Genomic DNA, 22,895 nt, shown 5'->3' with positions numbered 1-22,895 from the left:
GGACTTCATGAGACTAACTTTGTTCATCATTACTTAATATTTTCATTCAGGGAAATTTCTAGGGTCAAAACTCTATCAATTTATGTGGTATTTGTCATGTATAGCTGTACTTTAGCATTTAGGAATCCACTAGTTTTCCTAAAAGAGCTCACACATGTTAGAGTATTATATGTATTTTTGCTTTAAAAAAACTTGTGATAACTTTTAAGCTAATAATAATAGTGGTAACAATGGCAAGAACAACAGCATCAATAACAAATGATACCTCTTCATGAATCCGTATATGTTTCAGGTACTGTGCTAGCTCTTCACGTGAATTATGGAATTCAATCCTCACAAAGGCGTAGTGAAGTAGGTCATTTATTTTCTCTGTTTTTCAGTTGAGGAAACTGAAGCTTTGAGAGATTTAATGACTTGTTCAAGGTCACAGAAGAGATAAGTGTTCACTAGATTTTGAACCAGGTAGTCTCCTTTCAATTTAATGCCTATCTAAGAGTGAATGTAGCTAAACATCATTAATTGTTAGGGAAATACAAATCAAAAACACAAGGAAGTACCACTTTATATACATTAGGATAGCTTTTAGCAAAAAACCAGAAACTAACAAGTGTTGATGAGAATGTAGAGAAATTGGAACCCCATAAGCATTGCTGGTGGGAATATGAAAATTGTATAGCTACTATGGAAAAGAATATGGCACTTCCTTAAAAATTTAAACATTTACCATTTGATCCAGCATTTTCACTTCTGAGTATATACAGATGGTCCCTGACCTATGATGGTTTGACTTATGATTTTTTTTGAGTTGATGGTAATATGAGAATGATATGCATTCAGTAGAAATTGTACTTCAGATTTGGATTTGGATATTTTCTCCGGGCTAGTGATATGTGCTGTTATATTCTCTTGTGACGCTGGGCATTGGCAGTGAGTGGCAGCTCTCAGTCAACCACGTGATTATGAGGGTAAACAACTGATAACACTTTCAACCATTCTGCACCCATACAACCATTCTGGTTTTCAGAGTGTTCAATAAATTACATGAGATTTTCAACACCTTACTATAAAATAGGCTTTGCATTGTATGATTTTGCCCAACTATAAGCTAATGTGTTTTGAGCACGTTTAAGGTAGGCTAGTCTAAGCTATAATGGTTGGTAGGTTAGGTGTATTAAATGCATTTTTGACTTAAGATACTTTGCATTGGGCTTATCAGGACATACGCCCATCATAGGTGAGGAAGATCTATCTATACTCAAAAGAATTGAAAGCAGGGACTCAAATAGATATTTATCCACCCATATTTATAGCAGCTTATTCACAATAGCCAGTAGGTAGAAACAACCCAATATCTATCAGCAAAGGAACTGAAAAACAAATGCAAACAATATATGTAACAAATGTAAATGAACTTGTAAAATAAATTCTATAGACATACAATGGACTATTATTCAGCTTTAAAAAGAAACGAAATTCTGGCACATGCTACAACATGGATGAACCTTGAGGGCATCATTATGCTAAGTAAAATAAGCCAGACACAAAGGGATAAATACTGTGTAATTCCACTTACATGAGGGTTCTTGAATATTCAAATTCATAGAGACAGAAAATAGCGTGGTTTCCAGGTACTGAGGGCAGAGGGAAATGCAACATTAGTGTTTAATGGGTATAGAGTTTCAGTTTTGGAAGATGAGTTGTAGAGATGGATGGTGGTGATGGTTGCACAATAATGCGAATGTGCTTAATGCTGCTGAACTGTACACTTAAAATGGCTAAAATGGTAAAATTTTATGTGGTGTGTATTTTATCACAATAAAAAATGATTACTAGAAAACAACAAAATTAAAAAAAAGATTTGAAAAGTGAATATTGAACCAGAGTGTCTTCAAATGATGGATTCAACTATGTTTTAACCTAAATCAGTGAAATCTGTTGTAAGTAATGAGTAACAATTACCTTATGGGAGGTAGTCCTTATCTCTTTTCAATAGAAGCATCACCTGACCTCTCTTTTCAGTGCTTTGGTAATGTTCCCATGGGGTCTTTTAGGAGAGAGACAAAGCAAGGTCCTCATTTTTATGCCTTCATTTTTAGTTCTGCTTCCTTATCCTTTCCCTTCAGCTAAACCATTTACTCTCCACACCTCCATGAGGGGAATGTATTATAAGCTTTTAACCTTCACTGGTCTGAAGATTTTATTTTTCCTCTTCTTGCTCTGTCAACCTCCTGTGGAATTAGCAGCAGCCTATGTGACAAAGATGACAGTTCAGTTTTTGTTGGCCCATTTTTTAGTTGCTACCACCTCATATTCCTTTCACTCACTCAAGCAGAGTCTCCAGCCCTGGGGTCTGACAGTAGGCATATGGTTAAAGACAACCAAAATGGCCCACACAACACAGGTTTTGGCCTCAGCCTTCTACTTTTTTTTTTTTTTTAAAGATTTTATTTATTCATTTGACACAGCACAAGCAGGGGGAGCAGCAGGCAGAGGGAGAGGGAGAAGCAGGCTCCCCGCTGAGCAGGGAGCCCGATGTGGGGCTCAGATCCCAGGATCCCAGGACCATGGCCTGAGCTGAAGGCAGAAACTTAACTGACTGAACCACCCAGGTACTCCTTTTTTTTTTTAATGTGGTGAGTCCTTGCCTATAAAATACCTAATTAAAGGTAATGCTTAATGTGGGAGAAAAAGCTTCTGTCAAGGTCTTCAAATAAGCCATGGCTTTTTTTTTGGTTTTGGTTTTTTGGTTTTTTTGGTGGGTCTCCCACTAGATCCTAGTGAACCGTCTCCTAAACTAACAATGAAATCTAGGGCACTGAACCACTGTATACGTCCTGCCTCTATTTCGTACAGTTTTTAAAAAGCTATAGTAAGTATGTGGACGTTTTCAATTTATTTTTAGATATATATTTATTCATTTTGAGAGGAAGAGATTAAATTTGGAAACTTTTAATCTCTATAACTAGGTAATGTTCTATATTTACTTAGATATAAAAATTATTCAGTTCTTTGGAAAAATATAACCAGTTGCAGTGTTACTTTGCACTAAGTCCATTGCTATAATCTGCCTTTGTGTGAACATGCTTTACTGATAAACATTTGGAAGAATCCTGCCATAGGTTTTTTCACCTCATTGGAACTCATCATTGTTAGTGAATTTATCAACCATGAAAAACTGATGACTAAGAGCATGTGTGACTTGTTAGGGAATGCAGATTAATTGAAGAAGGGAATTATCTATATGTGTTTGCTAAATAAGCAGCGGACCACATAAAATGTGTACGATGTCAATAAGGATAAGTACTTGGTAAAAAATTAGATTGTATTTTTAAAAAAAGGCAGACATGGTCCACTGTGGAAGGTAGAAACTTATCTTCTGATGACTGTCCCATCTAGACATTCATTGGCCGAGGCATGAATCTGCATTGATTAAGACATCTTTGACCACTCCAATAGTATGTTTAGGGTTGTGCCCCTTTCCCTCACAAATTCAGTCAGGGAAAATACCTGTATACTATCTGCACTTACGAGAAGTGAGTTGTTTCTGCTCTCAGCCTGGACATTACAACCTCTCTCATGTGACTGATTAAGGAATAATCTGCCTCTGTCACTTTGCTCTTTCCTTTGTCTTCCATGTCCAAAATTCCACCCCCATCTCTACCCTCTATCCTTTGCTTTGCCTTTCTTGCCCAGGCACATCTTCTTCAGGGTCAGTGGTAGAAGAATAATGGAAGAACCAGTTATTTGGTGTATTCCCAGGAGACCCCTGAAAGACCGCCCCCCCCCCCCCCAGAGGACTTGGGGATGGAAGGCAACTGTATGTACAAGGCTTAGGTCTGTGTGGTTTAGTTCAAAAAGCGTGGATTTCTTACAGGCTCCATCACCTTAGGTGAGTAACTTGTCTTCTCCAAGACTTCTGTTTTTAATCTACACAACGGGAGAAGTAAGTCTTTTTAGCAACTGGTGTTAGGAAAACTGGATAACTATATGCAGAAAAAGGTTGAAATTGGCTCCCTATGTTACACCAACTCATAAAAATTAAAATGGATTAAAGGCTTAAACATCATCTGATATCAGGGGCACTCTTTTACCACTTCCGGTTTGGCACTGCCTGATTTGAATAGATTTTTGTTTAAATAAACTCTTAAAAATTTTAGTATGACTCAGTTTATGTTTTAATAGCTCTGGTGTCAAAAAAGGGAACCGAAGGAGACCCCCTGATGGCACCCAGAAGTGATGAACTTTAAATCTAGAACATAAAAATCTCTTGATCTCCATCTTAGTTGAACCTTCTCATCCCTGATATAAAGAAGAAAATTGAGGATAATGTAGCTGGACGGCTTGATATCATTCAGGTGGCAATCCAGTTCTTTGAGGAATTAAAAGCAACTGTACTTGTCTTATAAATCAGTTCTTTATAAGAACAGAAAGGCAGCTCTAGAAATAGTTCTGAGCCCACTTTTTACCAATCCAAAACCTTGAGTTGTTAGAAACTGTGCTAGTGTTTGGTTAAGTGTCTTAGTGTGTGTCTTTGGGGGTGTGAAGGGGCAGGGACGAAATCCTCTGTGCTGGGAGTCTGCCGTTTTCACAGCCCGAGGTGGAGGCCTAGTTGAGAAAAGGGCTTAAAGGGGCCTCACTGAAGTTGGGGCAAGGAGACTCACTGAAGTTGGGGCAAAGAGATATAGTCTTTGCCTCCTCTTCCACTGGGTCCTGTCAGTGTTTCAGAATCATCAGTGCCAAAGCATCAGGCACCAAGACATCAGGGATCTGTACTCCTCTTACTGCCACTCTGAATATTCACTCTCCCTGCCAGCATGACCCTTCAGCTCCAGCAGCTCTTTGTTGCTCCTTGTCACGCTCATCACACAGGAATGTTCCGTAAATCCTGGTGGCCATTGACTCATCCCCCTACAGACAACTGGAAGTCAGGTCTGGAATACTGCCATGAAGCGGGCGCGAGGCCTGCACACCTGCCCCCAGCAGGGGAGTTTCTTTTAGTTTAGGGACAAAACTCCTCTGTCCCATCTATTTTTTTTTTTTTTCAAGCATGTATGCTTTTTCCATCAAACTCTCTCCTCCTCAGTGAGCTTAGGCTTTTGAAGATATAATTCAGGAAGTTTTTCATGCCACTGTTATTTCTGCTCAGTTATATATCTCCCTGAGGCATTGAAACAGAGCCTCTTGAATTGACTAGGGGAAAGGGAAAAATTCAGAGAGAGAAAAACAAGAATGAATATCTTAGAATATTTTCCAGCCACACATACCAGTTGACATCGAAGAGATGAACCTAGGTTTAGCAGTTCACCCCTGGACATGATAGAATATTTCTATTAGTTCTGTGGCTTCCATAATGCACTTGGGTGAATGTAAGAGGAAACACACCAGGTGGGTTGGAAGATCATTGTTCTGGTTCTTCTTTTGCCCAGTGTCACCTGACTGCAGTTCTTTATCTGTGAAATGAGTAAGTTGGATCGTTATCTCTTCCAGCAATCATATTTTTAACTTAAAATAGTAAATACTCTTCATGGCAGTAAATATCCTATTAGTACATAGATTACCACATCAGTTAGCACCTAAACAGTGCTGCTGGCTGATTTTCATACATTATCTAGAGGGGTTTACTTGATGTTCAGTACCATCTCATACAATCATTTCAGTTGATTCAAAAAAAAAATCCATCATGTCAGTTACTAATGTGAAAGATGACCCTTTCTGATGGAATTTTTGACTTTTATTATAAAGTACAGATACTCTCTTCTCTGATATGAATGGGACATGACCTTGCCTCTGGAAAGAGTAATGGACATGTGCCCTCAGAACTTCTCTCCCTTGTCTCCTGGAACCACTTTTCAGGATGACAGTAATTTTCCTCCTTTCAGAAGTATGATTTTTTTTTTTTTTTTTTTAAAGAAAGAGTCACAATGTCTGCTAATACAATGACCCACTTTTCCTTTTACCAAGCAGCCTGGCTAGTGGCTGAAAAATGATAATCAATAGGGTTTCCATTTGTAATGGAAACGTATTGATGTTCATCTGTCTTGTAAGTAAAAAGACACAGGCCCAAAAAGGTGCTTTGAAATGCCTATTGAAATACATATCAGCAGACCTGTTGTCAGCTCTCTCCAGACGTTTCCTTCACCACAGTTTCTTTCCTCTTCTGTGGTATGTAATGTGACAGTCTAAGTGGTCTTCTGTTGCACTCAAGATTTTATCCCTTTTATATTTTTTCCCCTTTCTCGCACTTGGCACTTGGTAGTACTGCTTTGCCGCAGCTGTTTATAACATAGAAGATGAATGTCTTTCATGGGTGTATTCCTAATTTCTCCCTCCTGAGTTGCATATGAATATTGGTATCTGATGGAATTTGTTATAAGCAAATGGATATCAGAGTCCCGTGCGGACTTCTTTCTTTTCGTCTTCCCCTGTGGCTCCCTCAATATGTGCAATCTCTGTGTTTTGTGGAGTGTCTTACTCAGGGCCAGCCATTCTTGGCTGGACTTCAGGACACATCCTGATTCTGTTTACAGGTGAGGAAGGCCCAAAGTCTAGTGCCCTGGAGAGAATGGGGGACATAGAGTTAATCATCATAGGACGTGTCGGACAAAAGCAAACAAGAAACTAGTTGGCTTCCTCTGGAGTTTGATGTCACAATCAGACTTGTTGTTTCCTGATGTTGGCAGACGCTGAAGCCAGGACAACTCTATATTATGTTTATTTCCCTCTACTGAATTACAATTGCTTCCTGCAAAACACAGTGACTACTGAAGAGGTGGAATGTGTTCTTGGCCATGTGTTGTCTCTAATCTCTGCATGCGTCTAAAATGGAAATAACTGATTTTTCTTGAATGCTCTTCTGTCTCCAGAATGACCTCTCTCTAAGAGTTTCCTAAGGCTTTCATTGAATCAGGGGCCTGTTCCTGAGGTCTGAGTGTGCACCTGTCATGGTTTTGTGGGCAGAGGAAGCCAGTGAGGGTCAAAACATTTTTTCCATACACTTGCCAACACTTGTTATTTCTTGTCTCTTTTATTTTAGCCATTCTGACAGATGATATCTTATTGTAGTTTTGATTTGTATTTTCCTGATGATTAGTGATGTTGAACATCTTTTCATGTGTCTGTTGGCCACCTGCATGTCTTTTTGGGAAAAATGTCTATTCAAGTCCTCTGACCATTTTTTAATCAGACTGTTTTATTGGTGTTGAATAGTATAAGTCCTTTTTTTTTTTAAAAGATTTTCTTTATTTATTTGACAGAGAGAGCACAAGCGGGTGGAGTGGCAAGCAGAGGGAGAGGGAGAAGCAGGCTCCCCAGTGAGCAGAGAGCCTGATGCTGAGCTCAGTCCCAGGATCCTGGGATCATGACCTGAGCTGAAGGCAGATGCTTAACTGATTGAGCCACCCAGGAGCCCTTGAATTGTATAAGTTCTTTATATATTTTTGATACTAACCCTTTATTGGATATATCATTTGCAAATATCTTTTCTCATTCAGTAGATTGCCCTTTCATTTTGTTGATGGTTCCCTTTGCTGTACAAAATTTTTTTAAGTAGTTTATTTTTGCTTTTATTTCCTTTGTCTGAAGAGACTTAATCTAGAAGTATGTTGCTATGGCTAATGTCAGAGAAATTATTGCCTGTGTTCTAGGATTTTTATGTTTTCAGGTCTCACTTTTAGGTCTTTGAGTTTATTTTTGTGTATGGTGTAAGAAAGTGGTCCAGTTTCATTCTTTTACATGTGGCTGTCCAGTTTTCCCAGCACAATATGTTGAAGAGACTGTCCTTTCCCCTTGTATAGGCTTGCCTCCTTTGTCATAGATTAATTGACCATATAATCACGGGTTTATTTCTGAGCTCTCTGTTCTGTTCCATTGTTCTCTGCATCTATTTTTGTGCCAGTATCATACTCTTTTGATTACTACAGCTTTGCAGTATATTTTGAAACCTGGAATTGTGACAAAATGGATTAAAAAAATAAGACCAATCTATACGCTGTTATTCATTTTTCTTAAGATTGCCTTGGCTATTCAGAGTCTTTTTGGTTCTATGGAAATTATAGTATTATTTGTTTTAGTTTTGTGAAAAATGTTGTTGGTATTTTGATAGGGATTGCATTGAATCTGTAGATTGCTTTCAATAATTTTTCCAATCCATGAGCATGAAATATCTTTCCATTTCTTTGTGTCATCTTCATTTTCTTTCATCAGTGTTCTAAGGTTTTTGGAGTACAGGTCTTTCACCTCTTTGGTTAAGTTTATTCCTAGGTATTTTATACTTTTTGGTGCAATTCTAAATAGAATTGTTTTCCTAATTTCTCTTTCTGCTACTTTATTAATGTATAGAAGTGTTACCAATTTCTGCATATTAATTTTGTAACCTGCAGTTTTACTGAATTCATTTATTGCTTCTAGCAGTTTTTTTGGTGGAATCTTTAAGATTTTCTGTGTATAGAATCAAGTCATCTGCAAATAAATCACAATTTAACTTCTTTTTTTTTTTTTTAAAGATTTTATTTATTTATTTGAGAGAGAGAGAGTGAGAGAGAGAGCCCAAGAGGGGGTAGGGTTAGAGGGAGCAGACTCCCTGCTGAGCAGGGAGCCCGATGTGGGACTTGATCCCGGGACTCCGGGATCATGACCTGAGCCGAAGGCAGTCGCTTAACCAACTGAGCCACCCAGGCACCCCACAATTTAACTTCTTCTTTGCCAATATGAACGCCTCATTTCTTTTTCTTGTCTGATTGTTATGGCTTGGACTTCTACTGTGTTGAATAAAAATGGTGGTGAGAATGGATATCCTTGTCTTGTTCCTGATCTTAGAAGAAAAGCTGAGTTTTATACCACTGAGTATGTTAGCTGTGGGTTTTTCATATATGGCCTTTATTATGTTGGGATATGTTTCCTCTAAGTCCACTTTATTGATAATTTTTATCATGAGTGGATGTTGAATTTTGTCAAATGCTTTTTCTGCATCTATTGAGATGATCATGACTGTTATACTTTATTTTGTTGATGTGGTATATCACATTGATTGTTTTGCAAATATTAAACCATCTTTGCATCCTGAGCATAAATCTCACTTTATCATGGTGAATGAGCTTTTTAATGTATTGTTGTATCTGGTTTGCTAATATTTTGTTGAGGATTTTTGTATCTGTGTTCTTCAGAGATATTGGCCTGTTATTTTCTTTTCTTTTATACTAACTATCTTTGTCTGGTTTTAGTATCAATGTAATTCTGGCCTTATAGAATATATTTGGAAGCTTTTTTTCTTTTCAGTTTTTGGCATAGTTTGAGGAGAACAAGAATTAACTTTTTTTAAACATTTGGTATGATTTACCTGTGAATGCATCTGATCCTGGACTTTCATATTTGGGTAGTTTTTGATTACTGATTCAGTTTCATTACTTGTAAGCAGTCTGTTCAGATTTTCTGTTTCTTCCTGACTCAGTTTTGGAAGATTTTATATTTCTAGGAACTTATCCATTTCTTCTAGGTTGTCCAGTTTCTTGGCATATAATTTTTCATAGTATTCTCTTATAATCCTTTGTGTTTCTGTGGTGTCAGTTGTTACTTCCCTCTCATTTCTAATTTTATTTAGGTCCTTTCTCTTTTTTCTTGATGAATCTAGCTAAGGGTTTATCAATTTTCTTAATCTTTTCAAAGAACCAGCTCTTGGTTTCACTGATCTTTTTTTTTCATTTTTTTTTTAGTCTCTATGTCATTTATTTCTGCTCTGCTCTTTATTATTTCTTTCCCTCCACTCCCCTTTGGCTTTGTTTGTTCTTTTTCTAGTTCCTTTATGTGAAGGTCATATTGTTTATTTGAACTTTTTCTGTTTTTTGAGGTGGGTTTGTATCACTGTATATTTCCCTTGTAGAAATGCTTTTGCTGTTTTGGACTATAGTATTTTCATTTTCATTTGTCTCCATATATTTTTTAATTTCTTTTTTAATTCCTTCATTGACCCATTGGGTTGTTTAGTATCAGATTGCTTAGCCTCCATGTGTTTCTGTTTTTTCAGTGTTCTTATGATTTATTTCTAGTTTCGGACCACTGTGGTCAGTAAAGATGTATAGTATGATTTCAGTCTTCTTAAATTTATTGAGGCTTGTTTTGTGGCCTAACATGTGATCTATCCTGGATCTATTCTGGAGAATGTTCCATGTGTACTTGAAAAGAATGTGTATTCTGTTGTTTTTGGATGGAATGTTCTGTGTATATTTGTTAGGTCCATCTGGTCCAATGTATATTCAGAGACACTGTTTCCTTGATTTTCTGCCTAGATGATCTAACCATTGATGTAAGTGGGGTGTTAAGGTCCCCTACTATTATCGTATTACCATTAATTTCTCTCTTTATGTTTGTTGATATTTGCTTTATGTATTTAAGTGCTCTGGTGTTAGGTGTGTAAATATTTACAATTGCTGTATGTTCTTGTTGGACTGATCCTTTTATCATTATGTAATGCCCTTCTTCGTCTGTTACTAGTATTTGTTTTAAAGTCTATTTTTTCTGATATAAGTATTGTTACTGTGGCTTTTTTTTTTTTTTTTTTTTGCTTCCTTGTGCATGGCAAATGTTTTTTCATCCCTTCACTTTCAGGCTGTATGTGTCTAGGTCTGAGGTGAGTCTCTTGAAGGCAGCACATAGATGGGTCTTGTTTTTAATCCATTCTGTTACCCTGTGTCTTTTGACTGGAGCATTTAGGCCATTAACATTAAAGCAATTACTGATAGGTATGTACTTATTGCTGTTCTGTTATTTGTTTTCTGATTGTTTTGTAGTTCTTCTCTATTCCTTTCTTCTTCTCTTGCTCTCTTTCTTTGTGATTAATGATTTTCTGTAGTGTTTAATTTGGCTTGTTTTCTCTGTATTTTTTGTGTTTCTATGATAGGTTTTGGCTTTGTGGTTACTGTGACGTTTATATATAACTTCCTAAGTTAATAGCAATCTATATATATATATTTTAAAGATTTTATTTATTTATTTGAGACAGAGAGAATGAGAGAGAGAGAGCACATGAGAGGGGGGAGGGTCAGAGGGAGAAGCAGGCTCCCTGCCGAGCAGGGAGCCCGATGCGGGACTCGATCCAGGGACTCCAGGATCATGACCTGAGCCGAAAGCAGTTGCTTAACCAACTGAGCCACCCAGGCGCCCAATAGCAATCTATATTAATTTGATGGTGATTCAAGTTCAAACACATTCTTTTTTTTCTTTTTATTAACATATAATGTGTTATTTGTTTCAGGGGTACAGGTCTGTGATTCATCAGTCTTACACAATTCACAGTGCTCACCATAGCACATACACTCTCCAGTGTCCATCACCCAGCCACCCCATCCCTCCCACCCCCCTGCTCTCCAGCAACTCTCAGTTTGTTTCCTGAGATTAAGAGTCTCTTATGGTTTGTCTCCCTCTCTGGTTTCATCTTGTCAAACACATTCTTTAAAAAAAAAGGAAAAACATCTTTCTTTTTTTTTTTTCTTTACTTCCTCAATGTTTTATGAATATGCTGTCGTATTTTATGTATTTTTAATCATAATTTTCTTATGTCTAATTATGGCCATTTTTTTCCACTTAAAGAAGTTCCCTTAACATTTCTTGTAAGACTGGTTTACTGGTGATAAACTCCTTTATCTTTTGTTTGTCTGGGAACTCTATCTCTCCTTCAAATCCGAATTATATCTTGCAGGGTACAGTACTCTTGGTTGTTGGTTTTTCCTTTTAATACTTTGAATATATCATGCCACTTTCTTCTGGCCTGCAAAGTTTCTATTGAAAAATCAGCTGATAGCCTTGTAGGTTTTCCCTTATAGGTAACTTTTTGCTTCACTCTTGCTGCTTTAATTTAATTTTTTTAGAAAGAGAGAGAAGGAGGGAGGGGCAGAGGGAGGAGGAAGAGAGAGAGAGTCTAAAGCATGACCCCAAGATCATGACCTGAGTGGAAACCAAGAGTCAGATGCTCACCTGGCTGAGCCACCAAGGTGCTCTTCTCTTGCTGCTTTTAAAATTCTCTATCTTTAACCTTTGACATTTTAACTATTATGTGTTATGGTGTGGACCTCCTTGGTTTGTTTGGAACTCTGTGCTTTTTGGACCTGGATGTTTGTTTCTTTCCCTAGGTTAGGAAGGTTTTTATCTTTTCTTTCCTTTCTCATCTGAGACTCCATAACTTGAATGTTTGTTTGCTTGACATTGTCCAAGAGATCCCTTAACCTGTCCTCATTTTTTAAATTCTTTTCTGTTTTTGCTGTTCATCTTGGTTGCTTTCTGCTACCCTGTCTTCCAATCACTGATTTGTTCTTTTACATCTGCTAATCTACTGTTGAGTCCCTCTCATTTTTTTATATCTGTTATTGTATTCTTACTGTTTTTTAAAATATTTTCTCTTTATTGAAGGTCTCACTGATTTCTTCTACTCTTTTCTCCAGCCCAGTGAATATCTTTATGATCATGACTTTAAATTCTTTATCAGGCATATTTCTTATGTCTGTCACTTAGTTCTTTTTCTGAGTTTTTTTTTCTCGTTCTTTATTTTGGATCATATTCCTCCTTCTCATCATTTTGCTTAACTTTCTGTTTGTTTCTATGGATTAGGCAGAACAGATACCTCTCCTAAACTTGAATGAATCGTCTTGTGTACGGTCAGTCCCTGTATACTGTGTATACTTAGTGACTTTTGCTGGCTGGCCGGAGCTGTGGCTGGGCATGTGGTGGGGGTCCTAGAGCTTTTCACATAGTGGGAACCCTGGCAGGGAAGCTAAAGCTGAAGTGGTTGTAGGCCAGGATGTTCCAGGGTTCTGTGCACTGAAGGTAACCTGGCAGGACAGCTGAAGCTGAAATTGGTACAGTCCAGGGTGTCCCAGGGCATTCAGTGCAGGGTGTGCCTTGGCAAGGTAGCTGGAGCTAAGGTGATATGAGGAGCAGGGGGTCCCTGAGTTCTCTCCACAGAGGGTGTCCTGGCAAGACAGCTGAAACTAAAGTGGGTATAAGCTGGGGGGACCTGGGCTCTACACACAGAGGATACCTTGGCAGGATAGCTGAAGCTGAAGTGGTTGTAAACTGGGGTGTTCCAGGACTCTCTGCACAGAGGGCACCCTGAAGGGGCAACTGGAGTTGAGCTGGGGTACTCCACAAAGGAGGCACACCGGCAGGACAGCCAAAGCCAAAATAGGCATGGGCCAGTGTGGTCTCTGGGCTCTCTGCACAAAAGGTGCCCTGGCAGGACCACTGAAGCTGAAGTGGTTGGAAGCCAGGTTGTCCCAGGTCTCTCCACAGTTTGTCTCCAAATGCTCAGTCAGGGGGTGCCCTGGCCAGGCCACTGGAGTTGAGGCCAGTACAGGCCTGAGTGTTCCAAGGTATTCTGTGTAGGAGGCACCCTGGCAGGGTGGCTGCATCTGAAGCAGACCTCAATCGAGAGGTTCTAGAGCACTTTGCCCCAGGGGTGCCCTAGCAAGCTGTGTGAAGCCAGTGGGCCTGGAGTGTTCTGGGGTGCTTTGCACCTGTGTCACCTTGGCTCGATGGCTGGGGCTGTAGTGAGTGCTAACCAGGGATGTCCTGGCGTGTGCTGCCCTGTTGCTGCCTTGGTGGGAGGGCTGGGGCTGGTGTGGGCTAGAGGCTCAGGACTCATTGAAACAACAGGCTGGTTAGGGTGCCTAGATCGTGCACAGTTCTGTGCTTTCAAGGTGTGTGTGGGGTGGTGTTAACTGTTTCCATCAGCCTCTCCCACCTGGAGAGCATTTCAGCATCTCTTCTCCTGCAGTTTGGCAGAGTTCTAGGGATGGCTCTTTTGTATGCTAGTTGCTCTTTTAAACCACAGTTTTTTAAAGAAGAAAGGGAAGGAAGGGAGGGAGGGAGAAAGGAAGGGAGGAAGGAAGGAAGGGTGAGGGAAGGAAGGAGGAAAGGAAAGAAGGAAAGAAAGGAGGGAAGGAGGGAAGGAGGGAAAACCCCAAAGAGAACAAAAAAGAAAAAACACCCCCCCAAACCAAAACAAAAACAACCCATGGTTTTTTTTTCTGTGCCCCAGCACAACTGGGGCTGGTATGGACTTGAGAACCCAGGGTTGCTGAAGCAGCAAGCCCATTGTGGGGACCAGACCCTGCTCCTGTCTGTGCTCCTAATGTGGCGGGGGAATGTAAACCATGTAAATCTCTAGCCCCTCCGACCTGAGCATTTCTGCAGCTCCTCCACCATTGGGCTGCATTCTAGTGCTGCTGCTATCTCTTTTATATGTTAGTTGATCTTTTAAACCATGGCTTTTTTTCTGTGCCCCAGCGGAGAGGAATCTGTTCCTGGTCCCTCAGTACTATCCCTCCACATTGCAGTTCGCTGCAGGGATGAGGGTTCCTTCTCTTACCATCTCTCTTGCTGTTCTCATTTGCCCTTCTCTGTGTCTTTTGTTGTGCAGTAGCTGTTCAGTTGGCCCTTAGTTCTTCTTCAGGAGGAATTGTTCTATAAATCGGTATAATTTGGCGTGGATGTGGAGGCGTGAGTTCAGGGTCTTCCTCTGGACTGAACTCCCTTATTGCTTTTCTAACGTAAGCATTTAAAAGCCACAAATTTCCCTCTAAGCTTTGGCTTCATCATCCAAATTTTTATATGTTGCATTTTCACTATAATTCACTTTGAAATACTTTCCAATTTGTCTTGTAATTTTTTCATTGTCCTATGTGATATGTAGTAATGTGTTACTTTATTTTTTCCCAAATATTTGGGGTTTGAATGGCAATCTATTGATAGCAATTTCTAATTTAATTCATTTGTAGTTAATGAACATATGCAACAAGATTTCAGTTTTTTGAAATTTATTGAATGTGATATTTTTATGGAGCAGCATATTTTTTATCTTGGTGAATATTACATATGCTCTTAAAAAGAATAGTATTTTGGGGGCACCTGGGTGGCTCAGTCAGTAAAGCATCCAGCTCTTGATTTCGGCTCAGGTCATGATCCTCAGGGTTGTCAGATGGAGCCCCATGTCGGGCTCTGCCCTCAGTGGGGAGTCTGCTTAAGATTCTGTCTCTCCCTCTGCCCTTCCACCTGCCCCCCCCACGTTCCCTCTCTCTCTCTCTAACTCAAATAAATAAATAAATCGTAAAAAAAAAATAGTATTCTGTCCTCTTGGTTGCAATATTCTATAAATATCAATTAGATCAAGAGGATTGGTGATACTGTTAACAACTATATCCTCACTGATTTTTTGGTCAACTTGATCAATCTTTGATAAGTAGGTTTTAAAATGTCCAAATATAATTGTGAATTTACTAATTATCCTTTATTTGTGTTTGTTTTTTTTCATTTATTTTGAAGCTATTGTTAGATGCACAAACATGTAAGGTTGTTGGTTTCTTGACTACTTGACTCTGTTGTTATTAAATTTCCTTCTTCATCCATGGCATCACTGCTCATCTGGAAGTTCTCTGCAATTGTTCTTGCCTGGATATTATTATAGCTATACCCCCATTCTTTTTTTTTTTTTTTAAAGATTTTATTTATTTGACAGAGAGAGACAGCGAGAGCAGGAACACAAGCAGGGGGAGTGGGAAAGGGAGAAGCAGGCCTCCCGCCTAGCAGGGAGCCCGATGTGGGACTCGATCCCGGGACCCCAGGATCATGACCTGAGCCGAAGGCAGACGCTTAACGACTGAGCCACCCAGGCGCCCGCTATACCCCCATTCTTATGCTTATTGTTTGTATGGCATATTCTTTTCCATCCTGCTACTTTCAACCTGTCTTTGTCTTTATAATGTAAAGTTAAACCCCTATAAATCTATTTTTTAGTGGTTACTCTAGGATTTAAACTATGCATTCTTAACTTGCTATCTTCCACTTACAAATATTATAGCACTTCACATAAATGCTATAACAGTATAGCATTTATAATACTATAATTCCACCCTTTATCCTTTGAGTTACTGTTATCATAAATTTTGCTTCTAAATACAGTATAAACTCAAAAGACAGTGTTATTTTTTCTTTAATCAGTTTTCTCTTAAAGAAATTAATAGAAGACAAAGGTCTTCTATATTTATAATTTCCGATGTTCTTTTTACCTTCCTATAACTTTCAATTTCCAAATGGAATAATTTCTTTTCATGCAAAAAAATATGTAATGTTTTGTTGTTTTGGTGTTTATTTTTGTTTATTTTTGTCTTTTTGTTTTTTTTTGTAATGAAGTTCTGTTGAAGAATCCTTGGAGTTTTTAATTATCTGAAAATCTTTTTATTTCATCTTAATTTATTATGATTTTTTTGCTACATATGTAATTTGAGGTTAAAAGATTTTTTTCTTTTGGCACTTTAAAGATGTTACGTCATTGTCTCCTGGCCTCCGTTGTTTCTAATGTGAATTAACTGCAGACTGAATGATTGTATATAATATGTAATTTTCTCTGCTTTATATATTCATCTTTGGGATTTCAACAGTTTGATTATATGTGCTAAATGTGATTTTCTTTTTACTTTTATTTTTTAGAGTTCGCTGAGCTTTTGCATTGTGTAAGTTGTTGCTTTTTGCCAAACTTGGGAAAATTTCATCTCTTCTCTCTCATCTCCCTTTCTCTATGTCATTTCTCTCCTCTCTGTTCAGGATTCCAACTGTAGCTATGTTAGACTAATGTTTTTCTATATCAGTGCATCTCTGTTCACTTTTTCAAACTTTTTATTTTTCTCTGTTGTTAAGAGTGGACAACGTCTGTTTATCTGTCCTCAAGTACACTAACCATTTTCTGTTCAATATTCACTTTGATATTGAGCCTACACAATTATATTTTCATTTGATTTCAGAAATTCTTTTCAGTTTTAGAATCCCCTCCCCCTCCCCCCCTTTTTTTTTTACAATATGCATTTCTCTTCTGATATTATCTTTTCAATCAATTGCTCATCTTTTTAAGTTCTTGGATATATTTATAACAGCTGTTTTGAAATCCTTGACCCTTACAGGATCTGTTTCTCTTCACTATTTTTATTTTTTCATTATTATGAGTCACATCCCCCTGACTTTTTTTTGCATGTCTAGTAATTTTGATTTTATGCAGGACATTGTAGATTTTATTTTGTAGGAAGTCTGTATTATGTTGCCTTTCTTGACATAGTTTTAATTTTGTTCTGGTGGGCAGTTAAATTTCTGGTAGTTTCAATTGATCCTATCAGTCTTGGTTTTATTCTTTGTTAGGAGGATCAGTTTGGGTTTTATCTTTTGTCCTTGAATATAGCCACTAATCTAGGGCAAGGTTTATTTCCTGTAAGGGATGACCTACCTAGGGTCTCACATGAATGGTTTATGTGCTCACTGAGGTCCCTTCACTTTATCTGTGCCAAGACACACATATCTCTCAGTACTGTGTGACCTCTAGTATTGATTCTCTCTTAGCTACATGGCAGGCAATGCCTTGTAGGCCTTACAGAGTCTAGCCTTGTACATGCACATCCCAGCCATCAGCCAAAGACCCTGGTTAGCCCTCACATCAACTTCTGGCAGTCCCCTCACTGTTGCAACTTCATTTTCTTCACTACTCTGCTCTTCAAATTCCAGCTGCTTCAACTGCCTTAAATTCAGTCTCAGCTCCTTCAGCTCAGTGAGGTTACCATCTTGACTTAAGTGCCACTTCCTTGAAGTATGGTCTCGTGTGTGCCTCGAGTCAGAAAGCCAGGGAGTATTTGGGACTCATATATGTTTTCCTTCTCTCAAGAATCACTGCCTTCTAATGCCTCTGGTCCAATGCCTGAAAACTGTTGCTTCAGAAATTTTCCCCCCATTTTTATAATTATTTATGGGGAATGGGCAGGTTCAGTACCAATTCTCATGGCCAAAAGTGTTGTTGCCAGTCATTGTTTATAGAAGATTTTTCCAAGCCATTTGTCATTTGCTTACAGAGGTACTTTCTCTTTCTAACCCAGTATAGTCTATGTCCTTTTACTTTATATTTAATCAAGAACTTTGTAACCTACTGAACTTTTTTTCAGTGCAGTCCTAATCTTAACTCATCTTCCTAAGACCAGAAGAAATGATTAACTAAGAATGAACTGATAGGCTACACACTGTATGATTCTAACTATATGACATTCTAGTAAAGGCAAAATTATAGAGACAATGAAAACATGAGTGGTTTCCAGGAGTGGTGGTGGGGAAATGAATAGGCAAAGCACAGAGGATTTCAGAGTAGTGAAAATATTCTATGTGGTACTCCATTTTATGACTATATGTCATTATACATTTATTCAAACCCATAGAACATATACCACCAAGAGTGAACCCTAAGGGAAACTATGGACTTGGTGATTATGATGTATCAGTGTGGATTCATCCTTGGTAAAAATGTGCCATTCTGGTAATTGATGTTGATAATGGGGGAGGTTCTGCATATGTGTGGGCAGGGGACATATGGAAAATCTTTGTACCTCTCTCTCAATTTTGTTGTAAACCGAAAACTGGTCCAAAAAAATAGTCTTAACAAAAGAGAACTGATTAGGGCATGTAGGTGGCTCATTTGGTTAAACATCCAACTTTTGATTTCAGCTCAGGTCATGATGTCATGTGTTGTAGAATCAAGCCCTGCATCAGGCTCCACGCTCAGCAGGGCGTCTGCTTGAAGATTTCTCTCTCTTCTTCTCCGTCTGCTTCTATCGCTGTGTGTGTACACACTCTCTCTCTCTCAAATAAATTTAAAAAAAAAGTGAACTGATTAATAGCAATGTTTTAGGACAAAACTAGTAACTTATATGACTAGTAGTTTTGATGTTTGTTTAATCAATACTTTTCTTACATGTAGTTTTAAAAAATTTTTTAACAACAGAATTGTATTTTTCTTTTTTAAGATTTTATTTATTTATTTGAGAGAGAGAGTGAGAGAGAGAAAGAGCACAAGAGGGGGGAGTGGGAGAGGGAGAAGCAGACTCCCTGCTGAGCAGGTAGCCCGATGCGGGACTCGATCCCGGGACTCCAGGATCATGACCTGAGCCGAAGGCAGTCGCTTAACCAACTGAGCCACCCAGGCACCCTGAATTGTATTTTTCAAAAAATCAGTTTTATTTTAAGCTAATTTCTTTACCATGTATTCACTTTATTTACTTTGTGTTTATTCATGTCTTAAGAAATAGCAAATTTCTTGAGGGTTTAGATTATTAACTTCTATGATCTCTTCTCTTCCCTTTCTTTTTTCTTTTTCTTTTCTTTTTTTTTTAAAGATTTTATTTATTTATTTGACAGAGAGAGACACAGTGGGAGAGGGAACATAGCAGGGGGAGTGGGAGAGGGAGAAGCAGGCTCCCCGCCGAGCAGGGAGCCCGATGCGGGGCTCGATCCCAGGACCCTGGGACCATGACCTGAGCCGAAGGCAGACACGTGATGACTGAGCCACCCAGGTGCCCCTCTTTTTTCTTTTTTTGAAGAGAGAGGGAGAGGCTAGAGGGAGAGGGAGACTGAGAATCCCAAGAAGGCTCCATGTTCAGTGTGGAGCCCAACATGGGGCTTGATCTCACAACCCTGGGATCATAACCTGAGCTGAAATCAAGAGTCACACACTTAACTGACTGAGCCACCAGGCACTCCTCTTCCCTTTCTTAAACAGGAACACCTGACCCACTTTTTTTTTTATCAGTAAATATCTGTCTTGTAAAAAAAAAAAAAAGCGTGATAATGTATGACAGAAATGTGTGGGTCCTAGGTCAAGCCTGCCTAGATGTGAACCTCACTTCTGACACTTAACAGCCATGCAATTTTGAGCACTTGTCCTGTTCTCCCTAAGCCTCATCCATAAAATGGGGGTAATAATTGTACCATCTCTTAGGAGGTTTTTTGTAATGGTTTCAATCTGTGCAAAAGTACTTGGCATAATGTCTGATACATAATATATGTTTAATAAGTATTAATAATATCTAGTTCTTAAAATACTACATTCGTTTATTTATTTTTTAAAAAAGAAGCATGAAGAGGCAGCACAGTAGAGTAGGAAAGTCACGAAGTATCTGTTCTATTTCTACCTCTTATTATCTGTGTGACTTCAGCTGAACCCTTTAAGCTCTCCAGTCTGCATCTATAAAATGAGCAGAAAATGTGCATAACCTCAGAGTTCGGTGCAAGAATCAATTAGGTTAGTGTTCCATAGCTTGTTAACAATCAGAAAAAAAAAAGCTTTATATAATAAGTAAAATACAAGTAATTAATCAATAATTTTCTTAAAAGTATACAAGTTACAGGTTGGGTCCTAATATTCTCTACCAGATGGAATCTTCCTGCTATAAAGAAAAAACAACTGTTTATTTCCTCAACAAGATAAAAGGAATGGTCCCCTTCTGAGCTCCCATAGTTTCTGCCAGGTGAACCATTGCTTTGAGAAGAAAGAGGTGCATATCCTTGTCTAAAAATCTAATGAACACTTACATATTTTATTAGAAACTTTACTACAAAAAAGAATATGTCATACATGTAATAGAGGAATATAATGTATGTGCCTTATATGTATGTGGCACACACATGCATAGATGTGTGTTTCTATTTAATGAACAACACATTCAGAGAGCAAAATATAATTATAAAGCCCAACTATGGAAATTTAAAGTAAGGGCTTGACTCCCATGACACTCTCAGTTGCCAAGAAAGTCCTTTCAGGATATTGCCAGGTGCTATGACCTATTGCTAAAAGGATCTTGATTTTCCAGACATGTGAATATGATGCAGACATTTCATCCCTTTCTTTAGGAAGAAGCGTTCTTGAGATTATAGCTCCAGGGGGAGAACTGGAATTCCAGTCAGTACCACCTCTGTTGTTTGGGATCCAATCCAGAGACAGAAATGCACTAGTAATTTGAACAAGGAAATTTAATGTAAAGAATCGTCAACTAGGCAAAAGGTTAGGATCGAAAAGGGATATTAAAGATATCTCTACCGTTCAGTTGGGGAGCAACTATAGAGAGCAACCATCATCCCTTGGCCTCAGGAATGAGTGAAGAAGGAGGAGCCTCGGACACTTGGCCGGGGGTGGGTGCTGGTCGCATCAGCACATTTTTAGAAGGGTAAAGCAGTTGTGTTTGGCTTAGGAGTTCTTCTGTGTGACAGTTGCTATTAAGCATGGCATCCTTGAAACAATTTCATGTCTGGGAGTTTCCTGAATTTTATTTGAAATTACTACTTTAGGTGGAAATAAGAGATTTCCTTTGAAGTGGGTTTTTTTTTATTTTATCCGAGCAATAAAAACAACCATCAGAGCTGCAAACTGTGTGCCACAGAGATACACCTAGCACATAATGGATCTTCCCTCAGTATTCACTGAATGTGCAAAGTTCTGGGGTTCATTCTCTGGGAGACATAGTGATGCAAGTTTAAAAAATAACTTGCTGTCTTCAAGGGAACGAGAAATACTTAAAAGTTGCTGTAATACAAAGTAGAACGTGGTAGAGGTAAATACAAAGAGTACGCACAATGTGGAAGAAGGAAAGTTACAATGGTAAGAATTTGTATTTGTCTTGGGCTTTACAGTTTTCACAGGACTATTTCTGGAGTTCAGATCCTTGAATTCTTAAAATAACTGTGTAAATAGTCTAGCTGTTATTATTATCCCTGTTTTAGAGATGAGGAACATGAGGTTTAAGTGATTGTCCCCAAATCTCACAAGTAACAAGTGGCAGACTGGGGATTTAAACCCATACCTCTTAAGACACAAACCCTTGATCTTTCCAAAGAAGCTCAGTGCTCTCTGAGGAGTGTTAAGCTACTCATTATAAGTGAGACTCCATCTTGATATGGAAAGACACAATCCAGTTTCTCCTCCTGGGGCTCCCAAACTTCAAAAGTTAAATGGGGTTGAGGAACCAGTCAACTAACCAGGTTCCCCAACCTGCACAGAAAAGCAAATGGACTCCTCATCTAGGGAAATCAGCAGGAGGCCCTTCAAATGGCTAAACCATGATTTCTGTCAAGTAACACTGAATCAAACTCCCAGCTGAGTCTCCCCTGCTAACTGTATGACTTCTGGCCTCCTTCCAAGAAATTCTCTGTCAAGTTCCTGGAAGCTCAGCAACAAAGGCAGGGGAAGGTTATTTGAGACAGAACCATTCTGACGTACCTGAAGAGGTCTTCTCTTCTCCAGCAGAAACCTGGCCTCACAGGGAGTGTCTGATCTGCTGAGTCACTTGCTGAGGAATCAGCTCAAAGACAGGCCCCTCTATTAATGTGGTCTCTCAGGATAAAGCCATTCTGGTATCTCAGGAATTTAAGACTTTGTTAGCTACATTCTTTACATTCAGTGTATTACCTAGGCCTGTGTGGGTCCCCTTGCTTCACTTAACACTTCAAATTTCTGCTCATGAGCATACACTATCTTCTGCATTTTTTCCCCCTGAATATATGCTTTTAATCTGAGGGGGAGGGGGTGGTGTGTGTGTATGTATGTATATACATATATACACACATATATATACATATACAAATATACACACACACACTTAATAATGTTACCTTTATGCAGCCAAAAGTTTTGTTCTTGTTCTTCTTGTTTGGGAAGTGGTGTTATTTTACTTTGAACAGCTGACCTTTTCTTTCAGCGGTGGGTCTTCCCAGAGCAACAAAGAAGAAGCCTAAGGTAGGACTCAGAGTCCATGGCTGTACATTCTTTCTTCTTTTGTTCATTTCCCTTTCCCTTATCATATCTTACAGGTCAGTTGTCCTTTTGGACCAAAACCCCACCATGGTTTGGGCCCTTTCAGCTAGGCTAAGGACAGTTGTGGAGTAACTGATACTGGCCTATTTTTTTTTTTTTCAAAGCTGTGTAGGTAGGACTCATTTTACTCACTTCCAGTCGTTCCCTCAGACCCCATTAATGAATATCCTGGGCTGGAAAGCAATATTCAATTCCTACAAGAAAGTCTAATATAGGGGGCACCAGTTAAGTACTGATTAAATTG

At 38.7% G+C, this 22,895-nt stretch overlaps 2 long non-coding RNA genes across 4 annotated transcripts in view; one reads left to right on the top strand and one right to left on the bottom strand.

The window, feature by feature from the left end:
* The window catches only part of LOC145723486 (uncharacterized), a 330,232-nt gene that overhangs the window by 118,809 nt on the left and 188,528 nt on the right, over positions 1–22,895 (top strand). The window lies entirely within an intron of this gene.
* On the bottom strand, positions 774–22,286 carry LOC145723283 (uncharacterized). Its single transcript, XR_014148211.1, has 3 exons — positions 22,058–22,286; positions 5,265–5,450; positions 774–1,631 (listed from the first exon to the last, which is right to left on the bottom strand). It is a non-coding gene; the product is annotated as an uncharacterized LOC145723283 (long non-coding RNA).

The sequence above is a fragment of the Leptonychotes weddellii genome, chromosome 9, assembly GCF_054177405.1.
Source record: "Leptonychotes weddellii isolate Sample4059 chromosome 9, ASM5417740v2, whole genome shotgun sequence".
NCBI classification, from domain to species: Eukaryota; Metazoa; Chordata; class Mammalia; order Carnivora; family Phocidae; genus Leptonychotes; species Leptonychotes weddellii.
This window is presented reverse-complemented; position numbering and strand designations above follow the sequence as displayed.